The sequence below is a fragment of the Pelecanus crispus genome, chromosome 3 (assembly GCF_030463565.1).
Source record: "Pelecanus crispus isolate bPelCri1 chromosome 3, bPelCri1.pri, whole genome shotgun sequence".
Taxonomy (NCBI): domain Eukaryota; kingdom Metazoa; phylum Chordata; class Aves; order Pelecaniformes; family Pelecanidae; genus Pelecanus; species Pelecanus crispus.
This window is the reverse complement of record NC_134645.1, coordinates 88,224,450-88,243,133: the sequence shown is the minus strand read 5'-3', so window position 1 is coordinate 88,243,133 and position 18,684 is coordinate 88,224,450.

Genomic DNA, 18,684 nt, shown 5'->3' with positions numbered 1-18,684 from the left:
ACACTGATAAAGTGACATATTTCTCATAGTTCTGAAATTGCTTTGGTGGATGAGGATAAAATAATTGAAAACTTTTGTTACACAGCTTTTAAAGCCAAATGAGAACTTGTCTGTAGTGTATTTTTACTGCATTATGCAATATATAAGGCAAGCAATTAACTTCAAGCAAATATTCATTTTCATTTCCCATTAATTCTGTAGTCAGAGGGATGTCCTCCAAAATTAATTTTAAGAGTACTGGTTGCAAATGATGATATGTTGTCAAAGTTCAAACCAGTTGATTGTAGTATAATTTTTCTTTCTTCAAATATTCCTAATTCAGTTTCATTAATGTCCTGAAGATAATCAGGCCAACAGTGGATTATTCTCCTTTAAAGTGTGCGTTGTGGGAAAATGATCACAAACTTTTTTGTATTTCTGCTAGATGTAGGGAAAAATATATTGTTTTCAGCAAAGAATTAACTGCTTTGTTTTCAAACTAGAAAAAGTTAATATATAGTTTTCAATACATGAATCTTTAGCTTTATCAAGATTTGTCCTGTGGATTAATCTTGGAAAATGACAGCATTTGACTTTTTGTCATGAAGTAAACTCTATGAAAGGTTATAGAATAAATTATTAAGCTTCTGCATATTTTTTATTTCTTCTTATTAATAACAAACAGAAGTTAAAATATTTTCTTCCTAGAAGATATGGTAGAATCATTTTTATATTGCACTTATTAAGCTGTTTACTTGCCTCATTACGTACATTACATGGAAAACAATATTCACCAAACTTTGCAATAAAACATACAAGCAGCATACATGAAAATAATTTGCTGTTTCTTACAGCTGCTAATGTGCTTTTTCTGAAGTAGGGAGTTTGTTTTGGTATGTTTTGTTTTGTTTTTTCTTGCATGGTACTTCAATATATATAAAAAATAATCTGAGAAATCATATTTTAAAAACTGTAAGTCAGGCAGACATAAATCCATACTTATGCTTTCATTCCAAAAATGCAATTTTAGCACACTATAAAATGTTGTGGTGGTTATTTTGGTTGTTGCTTGAGGAGTATGTAATACTGTTAAAGACTCAGTGTTTATATTAAAGTCTGCATTAAACACAAGGCATAGGTTGCCAGATGCAGTGCAAACCTGCTGCAGAAGCACCCTGTTGTTTAAATCAGAGCACTCCAGGGATTTTTTCAGGCAGTGTGACAAAAGTTCTGCTTCCAAGACCGATGGCAGAAAATGGGGTGATTTAGCCTGTGTCACAGACAGCCACCTTGGACTCCTAACTCTGGTGAAATAATGCCCATGTGCGCCAAGAAGGACAGACAGACCCCTTTAACATAAATTCATTATGTAACTTGCTTTTGAACCTTTGGGTTCAAGTCAAAATCCCTTAAACCTCATGCCCTTGCTAGATCTTATGAAACTGTGCTTATGATAGCAGATTTGTCTTGTGAAAATCTCAATTTTTAACAGCATATACAATGTTATCATTATTATTGCTATTATTATCTTTACGATTCTGATCACTGTTGGTTTTAGATATGTGACAGAAATGGTGCTTTTTTGGTAAAAGTAGATACTAATTTGACCGTCAGTTGAAGATACTTCAAGATACATTATAATACAACAGAGGATTACGCAGTCAACAGCCTCTGTATACTATTCCCTTTTTATCATCCAAGTGTTGATCCTTCAAGCATTCTCATTTAAAATTTTGTAAACAGGACTGAAAATGAAGGAAAAAAGGGCATATTTTATGGAACAGGATTTATCCATGATTTCACTGGATGAACAGCTGGAAAGACACACTGGCTCATTTCATTCAGAATGAACACAATCATCTTCATTAAAACTGTATTTTCAAGAGGTTTTCCCATATAATTATTTCTATGTGAGTGGAGAAAACTAAGCAAAAAAACCACTTTTCTTTTTTCCAAGATCCTTTACAGTAGAGTGAGAAAAGCTGATGTCAATGCAGGCGCAGATACAGCTGCTGTCTGTGTAGGGAAGAGATGAGAAAAGCGATAGAGTGTTTTAATTATATCAGAGGGCCAAGACCATTTCCCCCTGACATGAGGTAGTGGCTAGCATATAGCTCCTTTCTTCACCCAGCAGACTCGTTTCAACTTGTTCCAACTCTTTCCCCTGTTCCCGAGCAAGCAAACACAACATAGTTTGTACTGGTGAGTACTCAATCAAATATAAAGCACATATAAATTGCACTGGATAAGGAAATGTCACTGTGGTGATTTTGCAGCCTAGGATTTGTAAGTCCTGCAGGACATTAGCATCTCTTCTAAATGTTCAGAGTCGTCAATGTACCATTGGAACCACTGGCAATCTTGCACGTATGAAACCATGGTTTTTTATGTCAATATGAGGATGATAAAGACCAAAATAATAGTGGTCTGTCCCACAGCTACTAAACTTCCATTGGAACAGTTATGACTGTGATTTCTTTTATATTCAATATCTTGTCCTACTTTTTATAGTTTAAAAACCTATTCATTATGAATTATGAGCAATTTTTTTCTCATTTTGCAAGAATTCTAGCACAAGATCTAGGCTCCAGCTTGATCCCATTTAGCTCCACAGTACAAGGATTAAGGATATGAAGCCCACAAAAGGATATTTTTACCCAGGCATGAATTTCATGCTATGTAACTGAATGTACAGAATACTAAGAACGGAAGATCATCCTCCACCTCCGTGCTGTTGGAATTACCAACAACAATATTTGGAATTATAGTCAACTTCTGCAAACAGTATGCATTTTTATCACAATCTTATTTTAAGTTTTTTGGGTTTTTTTTTTTTTCTGATGTATGTTTCCTCTTTCCCTAAACTCAAAGATTTGAAGGAGTCTACCTAAAAGAAGTAAGCTATATCAGTAACTTAAAATTATAAAAATATAATATTTTTTCACTTTGACATTTATTTTATAATGCTAATGTTTTATTGAATTACACATCTAAGATGTCCTCTATCGTCTAATAAAGCCATCCAAATGTGATTCTAAATTCTACCATTTGTTTTTAAGACTGTGTGAACAAGCGTACTGCAAGCCAAAACTTCAGAAGTAATTTGTATTTGTTACAAATGTCTTACTCTATCTCCTGTACATACTTCTCTTTAGTTTCCTACTGTCCAGCCCTCTCAGTAACTGAAATATTTATGACCCGGTTTCATTCCACTGGTTTCATTCAAGATTTGTAGGAGACTTCATTAAATGCAACATGTGCTTACAACTGAGCACAGAATCCTACTTTTCTTCATCACCATGTGTCCATTCTACATGCAGAGTCTTAATCACGAAAAATATCAAGCTGTCTTCTAAGTATAGCTGAAGGACTATGGTAGAGATCTGAAGAATCCTTGAATTTCATTTCAAGTTTTCTCCTAAAACTGTCCCTGTAGCAAGACAAGGCATACTCCCAAAGAGAAATATGGTAAGAAAGAAGAAAAGGCCTTAAACAAAAAATCTCTGATATTATGTAAGTGTGATTTGCATGGAAAATTAACTGTAGCCCTCTGAATGAATGACAGCTTTTTGTTACTATTTCTCCATTAAGGTTGACAGTGGCTCTGATTGGGCCTTTCCAATAAGTATTGTCCCCAGACAGTAAACCTGTAGATAATGCAGAACCGAATTTTGCTCTGAGCTGCAAAAACACATTCAAATACCTACTAGTAGAGATCATGCAATATACTGATTTCTCTGCCTAGCCATCCCACAAGAAAGGAAGGTTTCAGATGTGTACCAGAAGGTCTGGATAAAACCAGGGCTCACAGAAATTCACCACACATGTCCAGCAGGACCAGATGAACTCAGGAGAGTTTGGAGATTTATGAAGCTGCCTGCAATTTTCTGTGATAAAAAGAAAAAAAGAATTCTTTAAAAAAAATGGTTGTCCTCTTCACTCATCAGATCAGAAACTCTGATTTTTGAGAGCAAATTTATCAGAACAGCTATTTTAAATTAAAAGAAAACATCTTTGAAAATACTCTAATTTTTAGTGTCTTTCCAGGACTGCCGACTGAGTAAAATGAAAAAAACACACACTAGCATAAAATTTCCATTTTCTTGGGAGATACCACTCAGATATCACTCTACTCCAACACGTTTCTAATAAAGTTTGGTACACGTACTATCAACCAATGCACATAAAAAAGATTCTTGTTTTTTAAGTATCATGGTTTCTGTGCTGATTAAAGTTCAGTTATAGTCGGGGGGTAAAACAGAAGCTTTTGAAAAGTTACATTGGAAAGGTTTACATTTCTAAAGAAACATAAGCACATTTATTTCAAACTCACAAGAATTCTTAAAACTTTGGTAGTAGAGGGAAAGCTTCAGGTTATCTAAAGGAGTTAGTCAGCAAAATATTTACCTAAAATATGTAAATAAAAAATGTGGGTCTGTCTTCTACATCCAGAAGCTAGACACATATTGCTGTTTTACCTTGATTTCTCTGACTCTCTTCTAACTCTTTTAAACCTTTTGTTTTTCAAGCTTTCATCTTGATTATAATCAGTAATATGAAATTCTTTGATCACCTAATGTTTTTTTACAGAAAACTCTTAGAAAAACAAACAACACATTTCTTTCCCAGCTAGTGTCGCATACATAGCAACAAGGCTCTAAGCTGCTTTCACTTAAACTTTGCTCTATCCCTTACTAACTAGAAGTATTCATAGTAAATAATGATTGCCTGGAGCCTAGTCAGATCTCTCTAAAATCTGTAAAAAAATCCCAGAACTGCAGGGCCCTGATTTTTAAGATGAAATACAGAGCATTCCTATCTTTCTTGGGAAGTTCCCAACAAACTGAAGTATTCAGAGCTTTGCAAAATTACCATATTGTTGATTTACTCTTGAATACTTTTTGGTCTAATTGACAGTGATGGAGTAGAAGCTTTGTTGTCAACAACATATTGAAATATGTGCTTTAAATCTAATTAGGGCAGCTTATTGAAAACTACAGATAGTGGGTTATACGTATTTCATATGAAAAAATAAAAATAAGCAATAAGGAGTAAAAGAAAACTGCAAAATGTGCTCATTCCTCTGTCATGAATGATCATAATAAAATTTTATAACTAAGTTAAATTAAAAACAGATAAAGGAAAAAAAAACACAAACCACTCAGCAAAAAAAAAACCAATCTCAGAAAGAGAATGAAACTTCATTCAAGAGAACAAAATAAATACTCACATGCACTTAAAACCTTAATGTTTTATTAGGAAATGTCAAGAAACCCTCCTAGAGGACATGGGATAATGTAATGAAGTTGATAATGAGGACAACACAAATTATATTTTCCAAAAGTGCAAAATAATGTTTCTTCCAGTAAAAAGAGTGAAAAATACAGGTAATATTTTTTAAAAGCATGAAAATCAACATTTCCAATAGTGACCAATAACTGTACTATTAAGGACTTGTGTTTTGAAGATTTTCAATCAGCAGTAATTTAGAGTTTCAGTACATAAAAGAACAAAAATCTGATCTAAATTACTTTTCTATTTGGAATTTAGATATAAATTTAGCAAGGAACTTAACTTTCAAAATTAATAACAGGAGTATAACTGGGATGGTGTCTGGCACAAGAAGCAGCACCCTGTGCTAAGCTTCCACAGTGGTGCTGAGCAAAATCAAGTACCTCAGAAAAGAAGTCCTAGAAGTCAGCAAGCTGAGTGAGGTGCAGCTTAGATGGACTAGGACAGGTGTGAATACCTGTCCAAAATGTTACAGACAGGTGTGTCTTGAAACACTTTTCAGTGCTTGCTGAGTACTAATTATTTTTGCTCCACCTCATATTAACAACTCTGAATCCTTCCACAAAACATGGTGTTTAAGCTGTTTGTTAGGTTATGAAAGGTAGGTTTTAAAGAGTAAGTGAAAGGAGAAATTTGAAGATAAACTTCCTCCTTCATAAGTATTCCAAGTGTAGGAAAATTGTGTCAAGAAATGAAAAGTTTGCTGTCACTTCTTTTTTAATAGATCCTGCTCTATGAGCTATATTTTGACAATAATTCCTGGAATAAGTTCCAGGATGAGGAACTTAGTTGGGGAATGTGTACTTTCTGGGTCTCAGTCAAGGCTGGGCATAAAATAGCATCCAAATTGTCAATATTATCCACACTAAAATGTTTCTGAGCGTACAGCATACTGCCTGGTGTCCAGACAGTTTTCATACTGAAACTGGGATACCAATAGAGTAATGTTTTCTTGTTAATTAAGCAGAAGCTGAGCATAAGTTTTCAGGATAATCATTAAATGTAGTGAAATGCTTTAGAGATGTGAATCCTTTTGGGAGGATTTCTCTTTTTTGGACAATTTTGCCCATAGTCCTACCCAGTCAATCATATCAGTGATCAGATAAGCACCAATATCACTGCTAACATTTTTAGAATTCCCTTATGGTATCTCTTCAAAGAGTTTTAGAGGTAAATCACTGACATACATGTACCACTTAGGTATTTCTTTTACACCGATGTTTCTGGGGGGGTGGGGGGGAGGTGAGGAGACAAAGAGAAGACAGTAACAAAGCAGAAAGCTGTCTTCATACCACAGCGATCTTAGAGGTTCAGTATGGTTCAACATTATGTTCATCTTCTTTTCATTTACCTGCTAGAAACACAAACCTATTTTCACAAAAGTATTTTCCCTGGCTTGATTTATTTTAGGTAGGAGTCCTGTGTTTGCTGTGCCATGCTCTGCATTCTCCTTTTTTCCATATGCATGACAATTCATCTGGGACCGCTCCTGTTCCCACTAGATACAAATTCTTCTTTTTCTTACAGTTTTCATTGCCTTTTTATGCCTCTTTGCTTCTTTTTTCTTTTCTGTATTTATCATTCCTTCTCCTTCATCCAGACAAATCCTGTGATATTCGTACAACAATTGACACTAAATGATATATAACACTGTCAAATTTCACTTGAAATTAAACATTGAAAACTTCTGAGAGGTGCTCTACTGATCTAGGTTTCCCATACTAGATCAGTGACAGCAAAGAACCATAGAAAAAAAGGAGATGGTGGGATGACAGAAATCATGCAGAACCCCAGCAGAAAGATTCCTACAGACACAAGACATTCAACACCAGTAAACACAGGTCACCACAATGTATATTTCTCCAATTGACTTTAGTAGGTATAGGCACATAATTATGTGTCTGAATGAACAGAAGTCTTAGCAAACAAGCAGATAGTTAGATGGTTGTTAAGGTTATAACATTTCAGTCATCTGGAGGCAGAAAAAAAGTTTTGCAATATTTGTCAAAATATTATTTTTCATTAAAAAGAACCCTGATTCTCTAGAGATGAGCATATGTTATTAGTTTAAGCATTTCTGGGAGTGTCTTCCTTCATAAATTACCACTTCTACTAACTTTATAGGTTTTCTTTAAAACAATTTCAAATCAACCATATGCATTGTGTTCCTACTAAAATGTATGTAATATTTTCACATGAAAAATTAGATCCCCATACTGAGATTCTTCTGCTTCAGCTCACGGCATCTATTGAATTTATAACTGCTTCTTTCTGTCAAGCTTTTTCCCAATAATGTGTATTAAAGTGATTATATAAAAATAAATTGCATTACACAGTATTGTAATGTTTTCAGAGATGACATTACATTAGTCTAACACAGGTCAATTTTCTCCGGTCCTCTAATAGCATGGATAATACCTTGCTTTGTGGGTGTTTTTGTTCTTGTTATTTCTGATGTTCCCATTTTTCCTGGAAGAAATGTGCAACGTTTCCCGGCACACATAAATAAGATCTGTTTTTACATTGTACTGTGGGCACTGTGTCTAGGTTTACTTCAGCCAGATAACCTAATAAACATCTACTGGGATAGTAATTTTTAAGTTCAAGTTCAATATCAAACATGTCAGCAGTGCACTTAGCAAGAAGCAGGGCAGCAGTCTGAAGAAAATGCAGATCCAGTCACCAGTAATTTTTATCAAATTATAAACCCTTGTTAGAGTGCTCGGATTTCATCAGCTAGCAATACGTAAATAAAAGCAATACTTCTGCAGGATGTGATTTTTTTTCTTAGACTTAGGTAGATTAGACATCAATTCATTTACATACCTTTGACACATCCTCTGCCACTCACATCTTCATTATGCACATTTGTGAAATGAATACTGGATTTTGCATGGTGTTATCAGGAAGTTTCATGCTGATCAGAAATGGACTGGCATTTGTATTTATTATCTTATACCTACTGATGTCATTTTTCTTTCAGGTAATTTTTTCTCTTTGTAAAATAATTGCTGATGACCTAAAAATAATTAACCATCATATTTAGAAGTGTGAAATGTTGTCATAAATGACAGATAATTATTTTAGAGTGATTAGTTATACAGCATGATACTGAAGGTCTGTGTATACTTAGCAGATAGATTAAAGATACTGAATAAATTTTTCAAACACCACAAATTATTTCTAGCCTATGATTACAAAGAGACATAAAGGATGCCTTGGTTTAGGAAGTTAAATCCAAAATGTAAGGCATTCAAATTTCTGTCCAGTGGCTGCTGACAAATTCTAAAGTTACCGTGTTTGACTACACGTCCACTAAGTCCTGAGATACGTAAATGGTTTGATGCCTAAATCCAAAGGGATTCTTAAAGTAGTTATTCCACACAACTTGGTCTAGATTCAGAAAGAGTTTTCAGCAGTCACTTTATGACCTGCATCTTCCAACTGGAGAACCTTTCAGATGAGGAGAGGCTGAGAGAGCTGGGACTGCTCATCCTGGAGAAAAGAAGGCTTCAAGGGGATCAAGACCTTGTCCAGTTGGGGTTTTAATATCTCCAAGGAAAAACACTCCACAACTTCTCCGGGTGACCTGTTCCAGTGCTTGATTGTGCTAAAAATGCTGTTTTTCTTAAGAAAATGGTTCTCAAAGAACAGTTATTTTATATATCTTTGTACTACCAATTCTGTTTCCCCTTGCAGCAATATGCAGCTGCTATTCCTTCCCTACAACTTGACTTTGAAATAAAATTTCATCACTGCTTAATAATGCTGTTCTGCAAACTGTCCTAAACAAAATGGAGGACCAAGTTTTTTGTTCGTGCTCAGTCCTGAAGCCATAACTAGTTTCTTACAAAATGAATTATATTTTCTCTCTCAAATCAAGTTTAATAAAGAGATTATGAAGTTCTGAGGTGTTTTCTGTGCTGCACTTAAAACTTGCAGGTAACTTTCAGACATGTCCTTCTTCTGATAAGAACTTGAGGACTTGAGGTGAATCTATGTAACTTGTGATGAGTTCATATCATTTTTTCATATCTCTCTTTCTTCTCAGGAGCTCCTGAGGCTGAGTTGTGGGTAAACTGCACTGACTACAGCTTCAGTAATCCATCTTGGTCCACCCCTGTCAGCTTGATAAGTCAAACTCCTTTTGCCTCTCCCTTTGTTGAGGTTGAGAGTCTGTTATTTTAAAGTCTTAAAAAAAACCCCAAAGGTACTATTTTTCAGCCTGTGAATGACAGATTTTTTACAGGGATTTGTCTTTTAACTTCCTTCACGCTTTTCTGAAACTAATTTTTCTCAGATTGATCTTTCTGAATTGCCTCTCTTCTAGTTCCTACAGTGTGCTTCCCTTGTGCAAAAGCTGATGTGCTGAGGTACACAATTTAGACTTTTGTTTTGGTTTTGTTTATCAAAACTTTAGGATAAGAATAATCTCCTCTTCTTACAGAAGTCTACATCAGGAGGAAGTAAACTGTAGCCTAGATGTGCTCCATTCTTAATAACCCTGGCTTTTGGCATATTAAAACCAAGTAAATTGACCATAGTATTTTTGACATAATATCAGTGTAAGAACGAACAAGGTTATTTCTCAGGTTTGTTCTACAGATTTCTGTTTCTGTAACTTGCAATGGGTTCATGTAGATTTTATCTGCATGTGTCAGCAAAAATCTTTTTTAGGAATTTAAATCAGATCTACATGTTCCTGATGCACAGTAGGGAAATGCAGCCTTTCTGAGTTTGTTTGGTGATACAGAAAAATTTTCAAACTTCTCCAGTGTAATTTTATTCGCTTCATGGTATTTCTTTCTCCCCTTTCTGTTCTGTTCAGGCATAGAAGATGATGGAATTTCAGGTCCCCAATTAGTCTTACCAGCTGAGACAATATGATCTTTATGATGTCCTGAAATTTCTGCTAGTGGACTAGAAATGTAATGGTGCCAATTTTCCAGGACAGAAATGTGACATTCAAACAGGGGACCATCCAGGAATGCTATTTTTATTACAAGACATTTATTTAACTATGCAATATTTTCTTCCTAGTCATGTACCACTAGATATATAATATAAAATAAGGAAAAAATACATTTGTTATATCAATTGTCTTTTATAGTAAACTTATCAAGTAGAAACTGCACAGAAGTGCCATCCATTATGAAAGATAAGAATAAGTATAATTAATAAATCTGAAGTTCTAGAGTTTAGATCAAATAGACCATTAGCAGAAAGGTGAAGATCACCTAGAAAAGAAATGGGAAAATACTTTTATATAGCTCCATGAATTAATTTGGAAGTAAATAGCTAGTAGTCTGCCAGGATTTATTTCTGGAAGGGGAAACAGCAAAGAGATTTTGGTGGTTTTGTGAGAGTAAAAATATTTTCTTATCTTTCCTGATCCAGAAATTTTCTTCAAATGACCCTTGTGAGACGTAGATGTAAATAGGAACAGATATTGAAACCATCTGTAGCAAAAAATATCTCAATGTTTTCAATGGATTTAAAGGGACTTTTATGTTTATAGTTAAGTGTGTGCCTATGTGCTGATCTGGACTAGGTGAGGAAAGAAATCCTTATAAAATACATGATAAAACATAAAAGAGCTTTCTCAGCATTATCTGTTGAACAATTTATTACATGAAACTTTTCCAACACTGCATTCTGGATTCTTATTGCAGAAAGTAATGAGGAGGAACTAAACTGACAAACTTCCTTAACCAGCTGCACCTCACAGTCCAATTATGTGCTTATTCATTTTATAGATGAAATTTGGCTTTGATGAAAATCAGAGCATTGAAGCTGAAAATTGATTTTTTTTTTTAATTTTGTTTCTTTTCATTAAATTAGCACACATACAAAGGCACCCATCAGTAGGCCTGGGCACCCTGAGAGATATTGCAATGGAAGTCAAAAAGGGGGTAAAAATCAAAAAAGATAGTACAACTGCCTTACAATAGACCAAAAAATAGTTATAAAAATAAATGTCTTTTAGACAGCCATGTCTTTACTAAGTACAATAACCAACAGACTGGCTTTGCAGTATATCTTGAAAGTCAGCAGACCTATGCTGTTTCAAATCAAATAGGCTACCCATTTGCAAAGCTGAAAGACTCACTCTAAAAGTACTTTAAAGTAGTCAAATTCTTATAAACCAAGTGTATTGTATTTTGACTGCATTTTTAAACTTCAGTTATTTAAATAATATAATCAGGCAATATTGCAAGGAAGGATGTCCTATGTCATTTGAAAAGTCACAGGTAAAACCATGTTACCAATAATGTATTTAGAAAGAATTAATCTTACTTGGTTTTAGATATTTAGGAATAAACTTCTAAGTCTAATCTCATCATATTTATGTAGAAAGAAACTAGCAACTTCAGAAGGCATTGAGCTCAAAAATTTAATATTTGAGGATGGTGTTCATTTATAACCTCAAGCATCTAGCAAAAGTTTCTCTACTACATATGTTCTGCAGTCAACAGAGAGGGAGCAAGTCACCTCCAGAGGATGATTCGTCTTTAACAAACTATAAATAAGATAAATTGCCCTCAGATACTGCCCTTTTTATTCCAGAGAATGTGAAGCAACTATGTTCTGCATTATTGAACTGTTTCCCCATGTAAGAAAAAACAATCATCTAACTTTCAGGTGACAGAAGCATGGATAACTTAATTGATCAAACAGAAGCATCAGAGATTGTTAGAGGCAGACTTCAAAAAGGTTTCTCAGTCTATTGAAGAAAACTGTCCTTTGAGTGCAAACACATTTTTACAGAATTTTTCCTGCTGTTATTCACTAAAACACAGTTATTATACTGCCTGCTCAGCAGTCCATATATTGTTTAATTTGCAAGGAAATTCTTTAGGAAGTAAAATGCAGGAGAACGTAGAGAACTATTCATTTCATCTTCTTTTTTTCATTCCTTTTAAGAGCAGATCAAATTACTTATTTCAGATCTGTATGCTTCTGCAGTAGGTATCTACATTATTGGGGAAAATAAAAGGAAAACAGATGCAAGAGACCTCTAGACAAAAAAAAAAAAAAAAAAAAAAAAAAAAAAAAGAGGAAAAAAGCTCTTCTGGGTGATAAAAATCAAGTAATTCCCTTCTCTCACACCTTTTTTTGTTTAGCACACTAAATAGGTCTTTTTTCTTCCCTATGTGATGTTAGTGTCTCTCTTTGTCTTGCATATATTCCACACTGCCATAAATTTTTATTTCTTACAGTAGTGCTAAATTTTACTCTTGTCAAGCCTTGAGATAAATCCATACTAATTACATAGTTAAAAATTCAGACATAAATATTTCTATCCATACTCTTCCAATCTCTCAGCATTTGGATGAAATCTTGTCCCACATAGAACTAAACGAGAGACTCACCTTTGACATCTGTGAGGCTGGAAGGTCTACTGAGTTTTGTCTGATATAAGACTACAAGGGTAAGTTCTGAAAAGAAATCTGGAAAATCCTGAGCTTCTCATTTTGATTAAAGATCTGCAATTTCAACAAGTCTGTTGCATGCTTGCTTCCTGGAAGACCAATAGGGGAAACAGGATAGGAAACAAGCCTAAACTTTGGACTTCTCCATCAAGGATCCAGAAATGAAGCCAGTTCATATCCAGGAAGTAGCACTTCTCACCCTTACTCGATTTAAAGTGAGAAAAAATGAATGTAAGCTTTGAATTAAGGAAAAGGCATTTTTAATAACCTTGAATATATTGAAGCTTGTGAATTAAATATAATCATTGATTAGAAATATAAAATAGGTCAGGAAAAATAATTAACCAGGGAAGATAAATTCATGCTTAGTATTTTTTCCTTTACAAGATGAGGTTTTCTTTTAATAAAGTATATTTACTAGGATATGTTTTCCAAATAACAAGTAATCCTAATTTTATTGTTTTAAACAAAACACAAGTGAAACTATAATATACTGAGTATATTATCATATATGGAATGATATATTGAATGATGTCTTTTATATAAATATATTTTTTAAAATTACACTTTAATTCATCATATCAGAATCCCAAATTAGCAGTTGTCCCTATCTTTGTGATAGGTCATATTAACTCTTTAAATTCAAATTCTTTCAATCTTTGGTGTGTTAAGAAGCAGAAATGCAAGTTTGAATGTTAGCGCTTATTCCCATCTTTAATTATTCAATGAAAATGTCTCACTAGTCATCAGCCTTACCCTGCAAACCCTCTAAGTGCATTGCTCTCCCTGTCGCTAATTAAGCTGTTCAAAAGTTGTTAGTGTTGATAAGGGACAGATTCAGAATCAGGTCCCTGAGTGGTCCACTGCTGGTGGTGTGCAGCTGGACCTCTTATTCAATCTCTTACTGAAACCTAGATGGGACTTGGACCGCACAACATCTACCACCATGTGCCTATATAGGTGGTGGCTTATGACATGCAAAGAGAAAATAGCCATATCCAGAGCAGGTGACAGAAAGGAATAAAGAATATGTAACCTCTTTGCAGCTTCATGTCCCAGTCATCAAGAAACTTGGGGTGTTACTCTATAAACTGGCACAGATCAGCAGAAAATGGCTTCTCTATCCACCTGTGATAAGGCAGGAAGAAGGATACATCTCAAAAGGCAGCTCTAGGAATTAGTGAACCTTACCACCCTACTTCTTCAAAGTCATGATCTTCTTCCTGAAATCTTTTGTCTGAAAGATTTATCAGGCACTACTCCTGAAATTTATATTGATACTCTGTATTTTATATATCAAGTATACATGTTCCTTGTAAGTAACTGAATCCCATCTAGAATGTTTGCATTAAGGTGAGCTTGATCACTCTCCAGGTGACTAAAACAAGATCTACCTTAAACACTTAAGAAGCAGGATGTCATAATATATAATAAGCATATATTAAACTTTTGGTACAGTTACTATTATATAAACATTAAAATTATGGTTCTGAGTTTGCAAATATTTTCTAAAGTAATAGCTGTTTCAGAATAGTCCTATACAACATTCTGTAATCTCAACAAGCTATGACAATTCATGCTTTAAGCATGAAAGTAGAAATTAGCAAAATAAAATCTTAGTTCAGTTAAGACATTTTGCATATCCTTTGTTAAGATGAGAACCTAATGTCATAGATTTCAGGGTTTGGTCAAGAATTTAATAGTTTTCGAAAGTCATTTTCCTTTGCTTATATCAGACTGTTAACAAATGCACAAGGAGTTGTAAGTGTTACTTTATCAGCCATAAACAGCTTTACTTTTTTTGACCCTGGTGCATTTTTGTTATGAAGAACAGTATTCAATGCAGGACAAGATGGAATTCAGTCTGAGAGTTAGACAACTAAGCTTGCATGTCTACGGACAGGCAGGTAGGATTTAGTTGCTTAAAAAGAGACATCTAATGATGTTTCAAACATCCTAAAGTAACCCACTTAGCTTTTGGTTCTTGTTCCAGAAGTTATGGATCTCCTGTAGTTCTTGTGGTATAGCTGTTAGCCCTGTATGGATGCTCAGAAAATATATGGTGATGCACAAGATGATTAAAATGGTGCTAGATGCGTATATTTTAGCAACTGAACCCCATCCTACTTGTCTATACTTGAAGGAGAACTAGCTGAGAGCACCAGCAAAGTAATTCAGCTCAACTGAATGTAAATATCTGAAATGTGATTCAATTACTTAGCCATAGACCTTTACTATATTTTGAGATGAATGGCAAGTGTCCCAAAATGGCCTCTAATTGTTGCACCAGAAAGGCACTAATTTCCTGTGTGTCATATCCATCAGTTTTGTGTGGATGTCTCGGATGGCCACTTAAGCCATCTCTCAAATAGCACAAGATGCCTTTGTGTAGGTAACTGAACCCCATCTTAGACATTTACAATAGTGGGAGATAAATCCCTCCTCAGGCTCCACTGACAGGATCTCCATAAATTATAATAGGACATAGCACAAGCAGGATGGGATTCAGTGGTACCTAATCCACCTCTTGGTTGTGGGCAATTGAATCAAACATCTTCTGTGCTGCCCATGAACTCTATCTAGGTTTCACTGATTGTTTTGACTAGGGGGAAGTAGGGGAAGCTTTGACATCTATCTCACCCATAGATATCTGAAAGTTTGGTGTCTAAGTGTTTAACTGAATCCCACTCATAATGCCTAATTCTCAGAATTCTTTATCCTTCTTGATATAGAGATGTCTCTGATGTATCAAAATGGATTTTTAACCAAAGCAGAAGATAATGTTACAGTATTGCATGACATTCTATAGTAACTTTGGGTCCATACTGATTTTTTTTTTAGCAGTGTTTATTTCCTAGTGCTGTTCTAGAAATCTCATAGTCTTTACAAACATAATTTATAGTAATGTTACTTTCATTTTGAAAAAATAGATCAATTTTACATTCTGAAAATTATTTATGCTTTACTTATTTTCTGAGCTTTGTATATAGCATTTTGTTATTTCAAAACAAAACAAAAACTTTAGAGGTCTCTAAATCAAGGTCCTAAGGCTAAGTTTATGTAATAACTTTGTTAACTTGCTTTGAAGACAAATAAAATTCCCCAATCACCTGCCACTTTAGATGTCCCAGTCTGGAATTCTAATATCCATAAGTCCTCACAACATTTATATTGAGTTATAATGTGCATTATAGATGACAGTCAAGTGTGTGAGCATGGTCATCTAGTACTACTTTAGATGTTTGTGTATCTGTACTTCTGTATGGGGCCAGCAAATATGACATGGAAGCTGCAGAAGATAGATGCCTTTCCACGGGGGCAGCTAGAGGCCAGACACAGTACCCTAGGACATCTAAAATTACCCAGCTGTTTTTAGGTAATTGAATTTCCCACTATAGGATTAATTATGAAGACTATCAAAGTCATGGAATAATAACTGCTGCAATATCAGCCAGTATTGCAATGGTGTCACAAGAGACACCTCACATTAGAGTCTTCCTGGATTTTGCTTCACTATGCTACAAAGAACAAAACAAATTACATTTTCCCTACTTAAGCAACATTAGCCTTTACACTCTTAGTTTTTGTAGTCAAAGAAACAGCAGTCCTAAGGAACAGAGGCTTAATTTACAGTCCAAGACACCAAAGAAAGTCCTACTCCTCCTTTCAAAAACACAGAATAAGTGTATTAATGATCTAACTGCAAAACACATTGCTTAATATTGTTCTGCAACAATTATTGATTCTTGAAAGACATGTACTATTAAAGCACCATTCCTGTACTGCCAAGATTAAGTTTATCCTGCACTAATGTTTGAGTTTGATTGTTTAAATGTTTTGCAAGTTTGAGGTTTACATTTTAATTTATCCTAGTTAGTTTCATGACAAAGCAACTAAATCTTTAAGAGTTTGCTTACTGAAATTGTTTAGTTGTAATTTTAATAGGATTGTGCAAATTGACAGCCTTACATAAAACCTTTCTTGTAAGCAGTATGCTCTAGAATTTAGTCCATCTTAGACATAGTAACACAATCATGAGCAGCTGAAGTGTGTTTATACTGAAGAAGGAAAAGTATGCAAAATATACTGGTAAGTATGGCTATATGCTTCAACTAGTTTAAATCAATGAAGCCCATTTAAGTTAGTGGATCCTTACCAATCTACATTATCTAAAACCCTGGCCCTTCATTTTCTTCTCAACAGGCCTGAACATCAACATTGTTTTTATTTTCTTATGAAATTCTATATTATAATAAAGTACTTAGGTACGTTTAGCCAATCAATTTGCTGGGTAAATAGAATAGTCTTAATGCTATAATGGTGCAATTAGAGTCATTTGCTCTGTGTAGAACTAGCCACTCTTAGATTAGCAGATTGATAAGGATACAAAGAGAGGGCCAAAGCATTTTTTTAAACTGAAACTTTATTTCATTATCATGTAATTGGGTTAGGCTTTATTTTGTTATTCCATATTTCAGTGGGTATGATAAATATGAGGTGCCCTGAGGGTGATGCTTGTGCTACGATTTCCCTTGTCCAGTGTTTATCTGGGATAGCATTACTATCCCAAGATTTACTTTTGGAGCACAGTATTTGGAGTAGCCCAAATATCCCAGTAACCATGAATTTTATATATTGTGCTTCACCTATATAATGTTAGCACTTACACTTTTGTGTAGCGCAAGACTTGGTGTATTATCATTGCTAACTTCAGGAGAAAATGCAAGTGGATTTAAAGCAGTACTGTTAAAGATCTTGTTCTCTTTTTTGTTGCTTTTCTGTTCTTAACAGAGCTTGATGCTGAACATGAGAAAGCATGGAAAAGGAATGTTTAGAAAAGATATAATATCTTCAGCAATTATTTTTATTTCTATCAACAGTTTTCTCCTGTGCAGTAAGATTATACTAAAAATATAAATGATCTGTGGTACATTAATGAAGAATGGAATTCACCTTCCTGCTATATTTACCGCTGCCATCTTTATAGTGGTGTATTTGTAGTACAAGAAAGCTATATCTATAGTAGGATATTAAACAATTCTTGGAAAATGGCATTAAATTGTTTGAACAGTACATGGCATGCCTTTGGCCTGGGCCAACTGGTACCCTGCAACACAATTCCTGGGCACTGTTCAGGATTTAACACCAACCAGGAACCTTTCAGAATAATCAATTTGTATTTGGCCATTCGCTTTTTAGGGTTAGAGAGTTTAATAGAACAGACCTATGCTGTTTTGTACTGGTTGGCACAAAATATATGAGACGGTCCCAGGCACTGTTTAATTTATTAGGCTAGATATAGTTGAAATGTGTCTTCCCTAAATTGTTCATACTTTTTTTTTTTTTTTTTTGTTATAAAAAAGGTCCACCTGTGCCAGTAGGTTATTTCTGACAGTGGCAGCAGTCAGTGCTTAAGGAGAGAGGAAAAGAGGGTATTTCCTGCGTATATGTTCTTCAGCTTTCTGAAACCTGAAATCTGAATTCTGAAGCAGGAGATTGCACCCATACATCTTATCTTTCATGAAGCTGTGCAGTTCCTTCCTGAACCCATCCTGCAGTGTTCTGTGGCAGTGCATTCTGCAATGTATACGCACTGTATGTCTAATTTGTTCTAGAGTGGGCCATTACAATTTAATTGTATTCATTAATTCATCTTTGTCTTTTACACCAAACTTTGATTGTTCCATCCCTATTCCCCTGCTCCACTGAATCTATTGCGTTATAGATCCCTCCTGTGTTCCTCTTTAAATAATTTCTTTTCCAAGCTGGAAAGTCCCAGTATGTTCAATACCCTCTTACATGAAAAAGTACCGATAAGCCTCTTTATCCTTTTTATCTTCTGAATCATTTTTTTAGTTCTGTATCTGTGTCTATACATATATGCATATACTTATGAACACATCACAGCACAAAGTGTTGAGCTACATATGTAGAAATGTTTCCTTCCACCATAGAAAAGCAGAGCACCAGCTGCAGCGTA